Raw genomic sequence first — 12,920 nt, 5'->3', positions numbered from 1 at the left:
AGTTGTAGAACCACTGGCCTCCAACTGTGCATTTGTCAACTACACTTCTCCCAAAAGGAGATTTCACAACAATCAATTTACAAGTCCTATGATGTAGTTTTATATTCTAAATCAAAAGGCGCTATTTAAAAAGCATTAAGCTAGAATTCTATAGCCGACTAGTTAAAAAGAACAATCTCCCCCAAATCACTGACTGCTCTCTGTTTGCTTGCCATCGTATTTTGACACAAATAGAAACAGAACAGCGTTTTTGAGCCGGCATTTCTGTGTGGTGCAGGCATGCCGTTTTCTATGAATTTTCCCACCTCTGGGAAATGTACTTCTGAAACGTGTAATTGTTGTGGAATAAGCCAAGTGGAACTATGACGCAATTATCCCCTGCAAGTTGCCTGGCAAAAAAAAATGATGTCATTTGATGCAGATGCAATTACTTTTAAAACACAGGTAGATATGGTAAAGCTCCCTCCAGGTCATTCTTGATTCCCCCCACCTTCCCTGAATGCGAGATGTAAAGACATTTCCTGAGCTTCCTAACCCTCAACTTGTCGAGAGTGGGCGCACCGCAGCGGCTCGAGCCCACCGCTCGGGCAGACGAAGAGGGACCGCTGCGCGGCGACTTCCACGGCCAAGTGTTCCCAGCCCCGACGGCGAGGAAAGCCGTGTGGGGCAGGGCCCGCGGCCACAGCGCAGGGCCGCCCGACCCCCTCAGCCAGGCCCGCTGGCGCGGCCACAGCGGGTACGTGGGGCCCCGCGGGCGTGGGACAGCCCTGCCCCCACTGGGCTCCCACACCCGCTCCCGCTCCCGCGGCGCCGGAAGTGACGCGCGCTGGCTGAAAGATGGCGGCATTGGCGCTCGACCAGGGGGAAGGTAAACACCCTCCGGGCCGCCGCCCGCACGCGGGCCCCCTTGAGGCACCAGCGGGGACGGAGGGCCCCTGCAGGGCCTCCCGTCCATCTCCCGCCTCCCCAGCCCTCGCCCTCCCTATCCGCGTGGCAGGCTTCCGCGTTGCGACTCCGGCGCAGGGGCGGCCCCGCCCCCCTGGGCGGGCCCCCGGCGGCTCTCGCCGCCCGCAGGGGGCGCGCCGCCAGCAGCGGCCCCTGGCTCGTGGCCCCGCACGCCCCGCCCCTTGCCCGCCCCTTGCCCGCCTTCCTCCACCCCCGGCGTGGGTGATCCCGAGGCTCGGCGCGCTTCGGGGCAGAAGCCCGGAGACGCCGTCGTCGACGCCGCCTCCGCCAGAGCTTCTGTCCACTGCCCGCGGCCCCTCAGCCCCTTCCCCGCCCGCCGTCCGGAGCGGTCCTCCCGCCGAGCCCTGCCGGGTGCTGTCCGCCCCAGGCGTTGGCAAGGCCGGGCCCGTCCCCGACGCCGCGCCGCCCCACGCCGCCCTCGACTGTCTCGACTTGCGACTCCGCGCTGTCTTCTTTCCCAGGACCGGTTCCGTGGGGGCAGCAGGCGCGCGGACCCGTGCCCCGCCGGAGCGCCCCGGCCCGGGCCGGGAGCGGTCCTCGCTAGACGTCCGCGGAGCCTGCCGAGTGCCGTCCCGGCGCCCGCCGCCCGCCGCCCGCCGCCGCCGCCCGGCTCCTCCCGATGCAGGCTGCCGTCCACTAGGCAGCGGACGGACCCCCGAGGTACGTAGCCGCCCCTGGCCCTCGGGCCTGCGGGAGCCCGGGCTCCGGCTCGGGCTCCGCGCTCGGCACCGACTCGGGAGCCTTAATGCACGGTCCCGAGTCCAACATTTGCTAGACGCCGGGACCTAATTTGTCTTTGAGTTTACTTAAATTGTTTGAATTTTATTTTTTTCAGAGAGAAAAAAAAGGAAGAAGCATAATTCAGCCATTTTTTGCAGCACACAGCTGCAGGTACCATGATTATTTTCTTCGTAACCTGTTCTTTTCCTTTTAAAAATCGTATTTATGCTTGAAATAGAACTACGAAATGCGAGTCATAAAACGTGGAATCAGAAGGTCTGGGTTCGACTGGGTGACTTGGAGAAAATCGCTTACGAGCCTCGGCTTCTTATCTATGAAATCGAGTCACACGCAGGATAGCGAGGGCTATATGAGGCCATATATATGAAAATAAGCTCTAGCTGTAAAGTGCAGAAATAAAAAGGCAAGGCAGTTTTTTGAGTAACCTTTGCCAGAGTGGTTGATGTTGTAGTGGCTAACTGTTGCTGCCTCTTTATTCCTATATTATGAGTCTAAGCAGTAAGTACGCAATAACGAAGCAGGGCTGTGAATTGACGAGATATCATATAATAGTCACGTTGCTTGGCCTTCCTACGAAATGCTAACTGCTTATTTAAATAACGGTATTCATTAATTCAAACAACGTTATTGTAGTGCTTTGCTTTTCATTTTTCTAGGCCGCTTATTTCCTTTTTCTTGCAATATTTATTTAACACCTTACATTTGTTTAGTCTTGTATATTTTAGGGATTGACATTCTCTTTTGTTAATCTGATTAAATTGTAATTCAGAAAATGCTTTTAACATAAATACCTTGAATTTAATGCCTGTTGTTCATATCTAGGGAACAGGATGCCTGAATATCTCTACTAATGTGAAAATGGTTTTTGAAGAGCTTCTAAATGCATTTGGGTTTCTGTAATTCTTAATATGCTCAGAGATGTATAGAAATGTTCAACTTTTTGACGATGTAATAATATTTATGTAATCTCATTCTTTTTAAATCATAACATTTAGGTGCTTAGAGACAGTTTTTCAGTGGTAAAGGATGTTAGTTTGCACTCTTACTGATTAACTGGGGAAAATAATAGGATAGTAAATATCTGTGGCTTGAAAATTGAACTTGTCAGAATTTATGATATATATATATATATATATATATATATATATATATATATGTAACAGATTAGTACAGGATTATTCTTCCTTGACGTATCAAAAATGTAGTCTGGTTTGGCTTTAAAAATGGTCCCCAAAAAGTGAAAGAAGCATTTTTTTAGTACATTATTTTTAGCTAACAAATGGTTTTCTGAGTTTTTTTCTGCGGCTGTTTTATTCAATTTATAATCCAATACCAGTTGTCTTTCAGAGTGTGCTTTTGTGTTTCATAAAAAGGCAGAATAGTAAAAGGCGGGCAGGATTCAATTTGCCAAAGGAAGAGCCTACTTTAAAATGCTAGGTTTTATACATTGGACTTGCTGCTTGTACTGAAGGTAAAATTGTGGGAAATCACTGCTTTATTGGGAATTGAAAGGTTTGACTTCCTAGCCTTGATTTGGGTTATCTGGGGCTAAAATCTTGGAACCAGGGCCAGCTTGGCTTCAGGAATGTTCAGATGGGCCTGGAATTTGGTTTAATAATCTGTAAAACTGGCATTGTACAGTATAAAGGTAAAGAGTACAATTCATGCTAAGAATTTTCATTTTTCTTACAACAAACTAAACAGCAAATAAAAAAGAAACATGACAAGTAGAGAGAGACCTTAGAAGAAAGGAGCAAGCTTTATGTCTTGGTATCTTTAATGACACTTTCTTCCTGCTTTGACCAAGGGGCCCCACATTTTTATCTTGCCTTGAACCCTGAAAATTATGTAGCTGGCCCGTTGTCAAGGTGGCCCTTTCCCGTTGTAAATGTTTTGAGAATGAATAATGTTAAGTGTGAGGAGAATGAATGTTTAGTTTATGAGGAGTTGGATTAATTTATTAGCATATATCTCCTCTGAATTGGAGACCTTTTATTGAATTTTCATTGAAAAGAAATGAAGTCATTGGTAAAGCATTGTAGGATAGGTTAGTTGGTTAAGCGCAAGGTCTCTGAAATCAGGCAGACCCTAACTCGACCGCTTACTAAGAATTATAGCCCTGGGCAACTTAACCCCCGAGCTTTGATTTTTCTCATTTTAAAATTAAGGATAGTTATAGAACATGAGGGTTATGAGGATTAAGTTTATTCATCCAACAAATACTTATTAAGCACTTACTGTATGCCAAGTGATGTTCAGTCAATGAAACAACAAAAAATTATTTAAAAAGGGAAAATCAAAGCACAGAAAAGGCCAACTGAATAAGGAAAATGAGCCTATATCTGCATTTAATATACTAAGGAAACATTAAGCAGAAAGAGTGGGGATTTTCTGCTTGATGGGGCATGTGGGAAGTATTTTAAAGAGGGGGTTAGGGGAAGACTTCACTGAGGACACTGGAGGAAAGACTTGCAGGAAGGCATAGGTGTCTGGCGACGGAGTGTCCCAGGCAGAGGGGACGGTCAGTGCAGAGGCCTCAAGGTGGGCGTGAGGCTGGTTTTCAAGAGGTCAGTGTATCTGGAGTGGATGAACAAGGGGGAGAGGAATAGGAGATAATTATTCTTGATGTTTCAGGAATCCTTGGAGGGGCTCTCATAGTTCCTCTTTGCTGTGGGGAAATGTGCTGATGCTGGTCCAAAGTGGGAGGCTTTTTCAGAATTCGAAATTTTAGTGCTTGCTTCGCCAGCACCTATACTAAAACCAGAATTAGAAATTCTAACTTGGAAACACAGAAACTAGAAAAGGCAAGATTATTTCTTCAGCTTTTCTCTTTTTAATATAAGACCTTTAAAGCGAATCTAGCTAAATTATTGAAGCAAATAAGGACAGACAGAAAAAGTTTATTCATTGTCTGATAAGATCATTGAGTTTTAGTTAATAATTTTGCATATTTTAAAGATTTATGGGAAATCCACATCATAACATTGAGACTTTCCAAAGGATTTAATTCTTGTGGAGAATGAAAATGTTAATATTATGGTATTGATGATTTCAAGTTAGGATGTAACTTAGAAGATTTGGGGTTTTATTCCCCAATAGAGGTTTTTCCTAGAATTCTCACTGGATCCAATCTCTTGAGGCTAGGGAAGCTGCTTTCCATGACATCACCCTTGGATTACTTCTACTTGTAGTGAGGAATGAGCAGAGGAGCATTACATTAAAATCTTCTGATGAGAAAATAGCATTGAGGCAGGAGTGTTCTTTTTCTTACAAGGTTTCGTGTATTATAGGACAACCAAATGCTAAACATACCTGGAAAGTGAAGTAATTTGGGTAATAGGTGCCAGCCAGGAGGCTGAGGACCCAGAGCCTTCCTAAAAGCTTAAACAGTCATTTGCAATTTGGTCTTGTGCTATAAAAATATTTCGATGGACAAGGAGGAATTTCCAGTATTAACTTAAAATGAACTTCCACAGCCTCTCCTCCCACATTAAACGTTGGTTTTTCAATTTGAGTAGTATATCTGAGGGGAAAAGGACATCTAATAGACTAATAAAGTTAGTCTATTTCAATTTTTTTTTCCTTTTGGATTGAGAAGTTGGCCTCTTGAGATTTGTTGAATTGAAAATTTTGACTTTAGCCCTGGCGTGGTGGTTCAGTGGATAGAGCTTTGTCCCCACAGTCTCCCGGAGGCTGAGGTTCGAGTCCAGTCCTGGGTCAGGCAGTCAAAGATTGCACAACTAAATGGAACCAGAGTGGAACAACCAGTTGGTGCTCCCCCCTCCCCCTCCTCCCCTCCCCCTCCTTTCTCCTCCCCTCCTTTTTCCTCCCCCTCTCCTCCTCCTCCCCTGCACTCTCCTCCTCCCTTTATCCCCCTCCCCTTCCTCCTCCTCCCTCTCTGACCCTTTATCTCTCAAATCAATGGGAAAAACAATTTTTAAAAATCTTTTCTTGTTTTTTTCCTCTAAGCAAGAGGAGGGGCAATAGACTCCTGCATACACCCAATGGGGATCTACCCAGCAAGCCCCTTCTGGGGCCGATGCTCCATGCTCAAATCAACAGCTAACCTCGGCACCTGAGGCAGAAGCTTGAACCACTGGAACCATTGGCTTCCAGAGGGGGAGAGGGAGGGAAAGAAGCAGAGGGTGGGCGCTTCTCATGTGTGCTCTGCCTGGGGGTCGAACCTGGGAAGTCTGCAGGCTGACACTCTACCACTGAGCCAACTGGCCGGGGCCAAAATACATAGCTTTAATTAAAAAAGTAAAATTTGTACTTATGCTGTAGAAATTCTGAGAAATTTTATGATTCAGAAATATTATTTTTAAAGTTTTTTTAATTTTTTATTAAGAAGGGGGGGATAGGGAGAGAGGGAAGCATCTAGTTGTTCCCGCATCGAGGGCTGCTTCTATGTGGGGATAGCGCCCGTGACCTCAGTGCACCTGGGCGATGCTGTACACACTGAACCACCCGGCCAGGGAAGTTCTATTTTTATTCGCAGAAAGCCTTGCATTTTCATTTTAGTATTGTAAGTATAGCATTTTCTGCTTAGGCATCAACTTGGGTAGGCTAACAGTTTGGGGATGAAGGTAGTATGAAATAATTTAAATTTTTCATTGAAGAATCTAGCTTTTGTATTGGATAACTTAGATTTTGTATGAATTTTCAAGCAGCTGTGGCCGGGATTGTGAAACCCTTAAATTATTGCTATGGCCTAGACATGGAGGTTAGTTAATTTAGAAACATCTTTTTAGTTGTCTAGAGTTTTGCCTTCAAATCAGAATATCTGCCTTCTGTCTGAAAAGGAAGCATTTAATTTCTTTGCCTTTAATTTCCTGTCCAGTGTTCTCCTCACCAGACTTCCCTCTTTACTGGTCAGTGGAGAGCTGGAACTGCAAGAAACGCCTGTGATGTGCACAGCAGCCATCGTCTCCCGGGCGGAGGGAGTCGGTGTGAGTGCGTGTGCTGGCACTAACCCCTTATCATTGGAGCCTTCACTGCTCCTCCAACATTCTGAATTCAGCACCTTGTTATACTTTTTCTTTTTTAAAAATAACTTTTTTTTCCTTTAAAATTTATTGATTGATTTTAGAGCTAGAGGAAGGGAGAGAGAGGCAGGCAGACAGACAGAAACGTCGGTCTGTCCTGTGTGTGCCCTGACTGGGGATGGAGCCGGACCTTTGAGTATCAGGCTGATGCTCTGCCCACCCAAGCTGTCCGGCCAGGGCCTTTTCTTTCTCTTTAGTCAGTTCCATGTTATGAAATAAAACAAACTCTTCAGTATTTCTTTCCTAGTAGTATAAGTATGCCTTGTCATTTAGTTTTAGTATTTGGTTCTTTTTTTAAAAAAGCTGCCATTTCAAACTCTAAAGGTATAGAATATGTATATAAACAGCTGTTTTTTAAAATTTTGTTTTTAGCGAGAGGAGGGGAAATAGAAAGACTCCCACATGCACCCTGATCAGTATCCACCCAGGAACCCCCATCTGGGCACAGTCAAATCAACTGAGGTGTCCTCAGTGTCCAGGCTGATGCTCGAACCAGTTGAGCCACTGGCTGCAAGAGGGGAAGGGAGAGAGGGGAGAGGGAGAGAAGGGGGAGAGGGACGGGGAGAGAAGCAGACAGTTGCTTCTCATATGTGTTTTGACCAGGATCAACCCCTGGACGCCCATAGGCTGGGTTGACGCTCTATCCACTGAGCCAACCGGCCACAGCCTCATTGTAGTTTTGATTTGCATTTCTCTAACAGCTAGTGAAGATGAGCATCTTTATATATATTTGTTGGCCATCTGCATGTCTTCTTGGGAGAAGTGTCTTCTCCCCGTTTTTTAATTGGATTGTTGCTGAGCTTTGTGAGTTCTTGATATATTTTGGATATTAACCTTATTGGCGCTGTTGTTTGTATATATCATCTCCCAAGATGACGGTTATTATTCCTAAAATATAGATGGAAACTGAAGTCAGGAAGTTAACCAAATTTCTCCAGGTCACAGAGGTGGTAAGTACTAGTAAGCTGATTTAAAAGGTTTTACTCTTTCTTTTTTCCCTCCTTTCTTTTTCTCTCTTTCTCTTTCTTTTAAAAAAGGATTTTATTTATTGATTTTTGCAGTGAGAGGAGAAGTGGCAAAAGTGAGAAGTATGAATTCAAGTATCAATTCACAGTTGCTTCACTTTGGTTGTTGCTTGCTGGTCGAGTGTGCTTTGACCGGGCAAGTCCAGGGTTTCGAACTGGCAGCCTCAGCGTTCTGGTCAGTGTTCTATCCACTGTGCCACCCCGTTCAGACAGTTTTTCTCTAACCATAGTATTTTGTGGGTTTTGTATTGGTTTGGTTTGGTTTGCAAATCAGATTCTAGTTTTAACTCTTATTTCTAATGAGTTGTATGATCTTGAAGGAAAATTTCACCTGTGGACCTTAGTAGCTTCACTAGTTTAGTTCGAGTTGACCTGGGTCCTGAGAGACTACTGAGAAGGTAGGCTGGGGTTTGAAGTGCTATTGCTAGGGAGAAGGGTTTCTCCAGAGTTCCCTAAGCTGTTCAAGGGTCAGGTTTACTACGCTGGTTCCAGTAGCCCCGTGAAGGGGTCTAAAAATAAGCCCTAATGTTATGGTGTACATAAGGGCCAGTGTACTGTTCTAAATCTTTACATATATTAACTAATTTTAAGTGACAGGAGAGGAGATAGGCAGATTCCCGCATGTGCCCCCACCGGGATCCACCCAGCAACTCCCCTCTGGGGCTGATGCTCAAATCACACAACCTGTCCTCAGTGCCTGAGGCTGATGCTCGGACCAGTTGAGCCACTGACTGCGAGAGGGGAAGAGAGAGAGAAGGTGGAGAGGGGAAGAGAAGCAGATGGTGTTCTCATGTGTGCCCTGACCAGGGATCGAAGTCAAGATGTCCGCACAATTGGCCAGGGCCATGTATTAACTCATTTAATCCTCACAGTCTTCTGTGAGGTAGGTTGTATTAATATTAGCGTTCCCTTTTCACAGATGAGGGCATTAGAACACAGAGAGGCTAAGTAGCTTACCCTAAGGTCACAGCTAATGAGGTGGAGCCAGAATTCAAGTGCCGGGACCTGACTCCAGACCTGTCCTCTAAACTCACTACTTCCATTTAGAGACTTAACATCATGTTAGTCAGTTAATCACTGAGTATTTTATCACTTTCTGCTTGAACACATGCTTTCCATAAAAGTTTAAAATACTGCTGCTGCTCTAAAGCTGTTAGTCTTGACAGATGCACCAAGCTTTTCCGTGTAGAAAAGTTACTGCGTATGTCCCAGCTATTACAAAATTGTTTTAGAAGTCAATTTAGATCAGATAAACTTAACAAATGCATTGCCAAAACTCAAAAACCGCTATAGTTTACTCTACATATCTCTATAAGTGCATTATATATCTGTAAAATCATAAAGTAGGTGAGAGTTTTCTGATTAAAAATTTTTAGAGATCATCATGTTGAATGCTCTTATTTTACAGATGCAGAGATAAGACCAAGAAAGTTTCAGTAACTTAGAGTTCTAGGACTATTAGTGTGGACCTTGGTTATACATAGGGAAAACCTACCTCATGTAGTAAAAAGGGAGAATTTACTCTAAGAATGTAAGGATTTCTCTCAGAAACAAGGGCAGAAACAGAGCTAGGCCTAGGAACTAGAAAAATGGAGACGGTAGAGTGCATTCCCTGTTCTCTCAACTTGGCTTTATTCTTTCTTAGTTGAATTTTTTTTTTACAAAAAATACTTGTAAAATTACTAATTTCACAAGAAAACTAAAAACCCAAGCCTTTTAAATTTATTTATTGATTGATTTTAGCTGAGGGCAAGGAGTGGGGAGAGATAGGAGCATGGATCTGTTCCTGTATGTGCCCTGACCTGGATCTAACCGGCAACCTCTGTGCTTCTGGAGGGTGCTTTAACCAACCAAGCTGTGCTGCCAGGGCAGAAACCCAAGTTTTTAAATGGGCATTCTCAACACAACCACTCTCTCCTTCCCCTACCCTTCCCTTCCCCTCCTCTCCTCTCCTCTCCCCTCCCTCTCCCTCTCCCTCAACTTTTATGATGAGCAAATGTGGTATCACCAAGTTCTTGGTTTCTAATACCATTCTCCAATAAAAGGAACTAGGGCTCTTTAAAGAAATGGCTGATTCTAGGACTGCCTTCCTTTATTTTGATGTCTGCCATCTTGTGTGTCTCCCATATTGTGCCTCAGCCATCTTGTGCATCTGTCTCCCATCTTGTGTATCTATTTCCCATCTTGTGCATTGTCTCCCATTTTGTGCGTCACCCATGTTGTGCCTCAGCCATCTTGTGTGTGTCCCATCTTGTGCCTCAGCCATTTTGTGTGTCTCCCATCTTGTGCCTCAGCCATCTTGTGTGTCTCCCACCTTGTGCCTCAGCCATCTTGTGTGTCCCCCATCTTGTGCCTCAGCCATCTTGTGTGTCTCCCATCTTGTGTGTCCCCCATCTTGTGCCTCAGCCATCTTGTGTGTCCCCCATCTTGTATGTCCCCCATCTTGTGCCTCAGCCATCTTGTGTGTCTCCCATCTTGTGCGTCACCCATCTTGTGCCTCAGCCATCTTGTGCGTCTCCCATCTTGTGCCTCAGCCATCTTGTGCACATCCCATCTTGTGCGTCCCCCATCTTGTGCCTCAGCCATCTTGTGCGTCCCCCATCTTGTGCCTCAGCCATCTTGTGTGTCTCCCATCTTGTGCCTCAGCCATCTTGTGCGTCTCCCATCTTGTGCCTCAGCCATCTTGTGCACATCCCATCTTGTGCGTCCCCCATCTTGTCCCTCAGCCACCTTGTGTGTGTCCCATCTTGTGCCTCAGCCATCTTGTGCCTCAGCCATCTTGTGTGTCTCCCATCTTGTGCCTCAGCCATCTTGTGTGTCTCCCATCTTATGCCTCAGCCATCTTGTGTGCCTCAGCCATCTTGTGCCTCAGCCATCTTGTGTGTCTCCCATCTTGTGTGTCCCCCATCTTGTATGTCCCCCATCTTGTGCCTCAGCCACCTTGTGTGTTCCCCATCTTGTGCCTCAGCCATCTTGTGTGTCCCCCATCTTGTGCCTCAGCCATCTTGTGTGTCTCCCATCTTGTGCCTCAGCCATCTTGTGTGTCTCCCATCTTGTGTGTCCCCCATCTTGTGCCTCAGCCATCTTGTGTGTCCCCCATCTTGTGCCTCAGCCAACTTGTGTCTCCCATCTTGTGTGTCCTCCATCTTGTGCCTCAGCCATCTTGTGTGTCTCCCATCTTGTGTGTCCCCCATCTTGTGCCTCAGCCATCTTGTGTGTCTCCCATCTTGTGTGTCCTCCATCTTGTGCCTCAGCCATCTTGTGAGTCTCCCATCTTGTGTGTCCCCCATCTTGTGCCTCAGCCATCTTGTGAGTCTCCCATCTTGTGTGTCCCCCATCTTGTGCCTCAGCCATCTTGTGTGTGTCCCATCTTGTGCCTCAGCCATCTTGTGTGTCTACCATCTTGTGCCTCAGCCATCTTGTGTGTGTCCCATCTTGTGCCTCAGCCATCTTGTGAGTCTCCCATCTTGTGTGTTTCCCATCTTGTGCCTCAGCCATCTTGTGTGTGTCCCATCTTGTGCCTCAGCCATCTTGTGTGTCCCCCATCTTGTGCCTCAGCCATCTTGTGTGTCCCCCATCTTGTGCCTCAGCCATCTGTGTGTCTCCCATCTTGTGTGTCCCCCATCTTGTGCCTCAGCCATCTTGTGTGTCTCCCATCTTGTGTGTCCCCCATCTTGTATGTCCCCCATCTTGTGCCTCAGCCACCTTGTGTGTCCCCCATCTTGTGCCTCAGCCATCTTGTGTGTCCCCCATCTTGTGCCTCAGCCATCTTGTGTGTCCCCCATCTTGTGCCTCAGCCATCTTGTGTGTCTCCCATCTTGTGTGTCCCCCATCTTGTGCCTCAGCCATCTTGTGTGTCCCCCATCTTGTATGTCCCCCATCTTGTGCCTCAGCCATCTTGTGCGTCTCCCATCTTGTGCCTCAGCCATCTTGTGCGTCTCCCATCTTGTGCGTCTCCCATCTTGTGCCTCAGCCACCTTGTGCATCTCCCATCTTGTGCCTCAGCCATCTTGTGCGTCCCCCATCTTGTGCCTCAGCCATCTTGTGCGTCCCCCATCTTGTGCCTCAGCCATCTTGTGCGTCCCCCATCTTGTGCCTCAGCCATCTTGTGCGTCCCCCATCTTGTGCCTCAGCCATCTTGTGCGTCCCCCATCTTGTGCCTCAGCCATCATGTGCGTCCCCCATCTTGTGCCTCAGCCATCTTGTGCGTCTCCCATCTTGTGCCTCGGGCATCTTGTGCCTCAGCCATCTTGTGCATCTCCCATCTTGTGCCTCAGGCATCTTGTGCGTCTCCCATCTTGTGCGTCTCCCATCTTGTGCCTCGGGCATCTTGTGCCTCAGCCATCTTGTGCGTCTCCCATCTTGTGCCTCGGCCATCTTGTGCATCTCCCATCTTGTGCCTCGGCCATCTTGTGCGTCTTCCATCTTGTGCAGAGCTCATCGCCACCCCAGACACCTGTCCTTAACATACTATTCTTGCATTCTTTATCCCCCGGGGTAAGTTGGGCCTGAAGGGTGCCTGGGAACCCTGAGGGGGGAAGACCCTGGGGCAGGATTTGGGCCAGCAGGGGTGACTTTCTCCGCTTCTCAGCCCACATGGAAGGTAGAAGTTGGGGTACACAGCTGCCCTTTGACATGTCCCAGTTCTAGCCATGCAGTCAGTGCATGCCTCTCTCTCTTTTGCCCTTATTTTCTCTCTCCTCTACGTTTCTAGAAAAAGCATTGATCTTGGTTCAGATTTCCCACCTGGGTCTGACCAGATGTGACTGGGACAGGATGGAAGCCTGCTGCTGGGAGTGCCCCATAGTGGGCTGTGGGTGCCCAGAGGAAAGCGGGTACTGTGGTTATGGATTCAGCACCTTTTGGCTCCCAGATTACCAATCTTCCTCTTTCTCTTTTTTTCTTCTGGCTGCTTTGTCCTATGATGTTTCCACCATAATAAGTATCAGGAGCCTAGATTGCCCCCCCTTTTTAAAGAAAGCATAGTATTTCTAAAATTCATTGTAGAGAGACAGAGGAAGGGAGAGAGACAGAAGTATGCAGTGTTGTGTGTTCATCGGTCACTTCCTGTGTGTGCCCTGACCAAGGATCGAACCTGCAGCCTTGATCTTTCTGGATGACATGCTGACCGGCTAGGGCCATG

General features: G+C 46.9%; 1 protein-coding gene across 3 annotated transcripts in view; it reads left to right on the top strand.

The window, feature by feature from the left end:
* Positions 1 to 813: 813 nt before the first annotated feature.
* The window catches only part of KLHL15 (kelch like family member 15), a 34,915-nt gene continuing 22,808 nt past the window's right edge, over positions 814 to 12,920 (top strand). Inside the window, exons 1-3 of one of the 3 annotated variants that reach the window (XM_066356202.1) lie at positions 814 to 868; positions 1,428 to 1,626; positions 1,802 to 1,857. The gene's annotated coding sequence lies outside the window, so the exon portion shown is untranslated. Of the gene's footprint in view, positions 869 to 1,176; positions 1,627 to 1,801; positions 1,858 to 12,920 lie in introns of those variants that run through there. The other 2 variants (XM_066356201.1, XM_066356203.1) reach the window with 2 other exon arrangements.

This window comes from Saccopteryx leptura, chromosome X (assembly GCF_036850995.1).
Source record: "Saccopteryx leptura isolate mSacLep1 chromosome X, mSacLep1_pri_phased_curated, whole genome shotgun sequence".
Lineage (NCBI taxonomy): Eukaryota > Metazoa > Chordata > Mammalia > Chiroptera > Emballonuridae > Saccopteryx > Saccopteryx leptura.
This window is presented reverse-complemented; position numbering and strand designations above follow the sequence as displayed.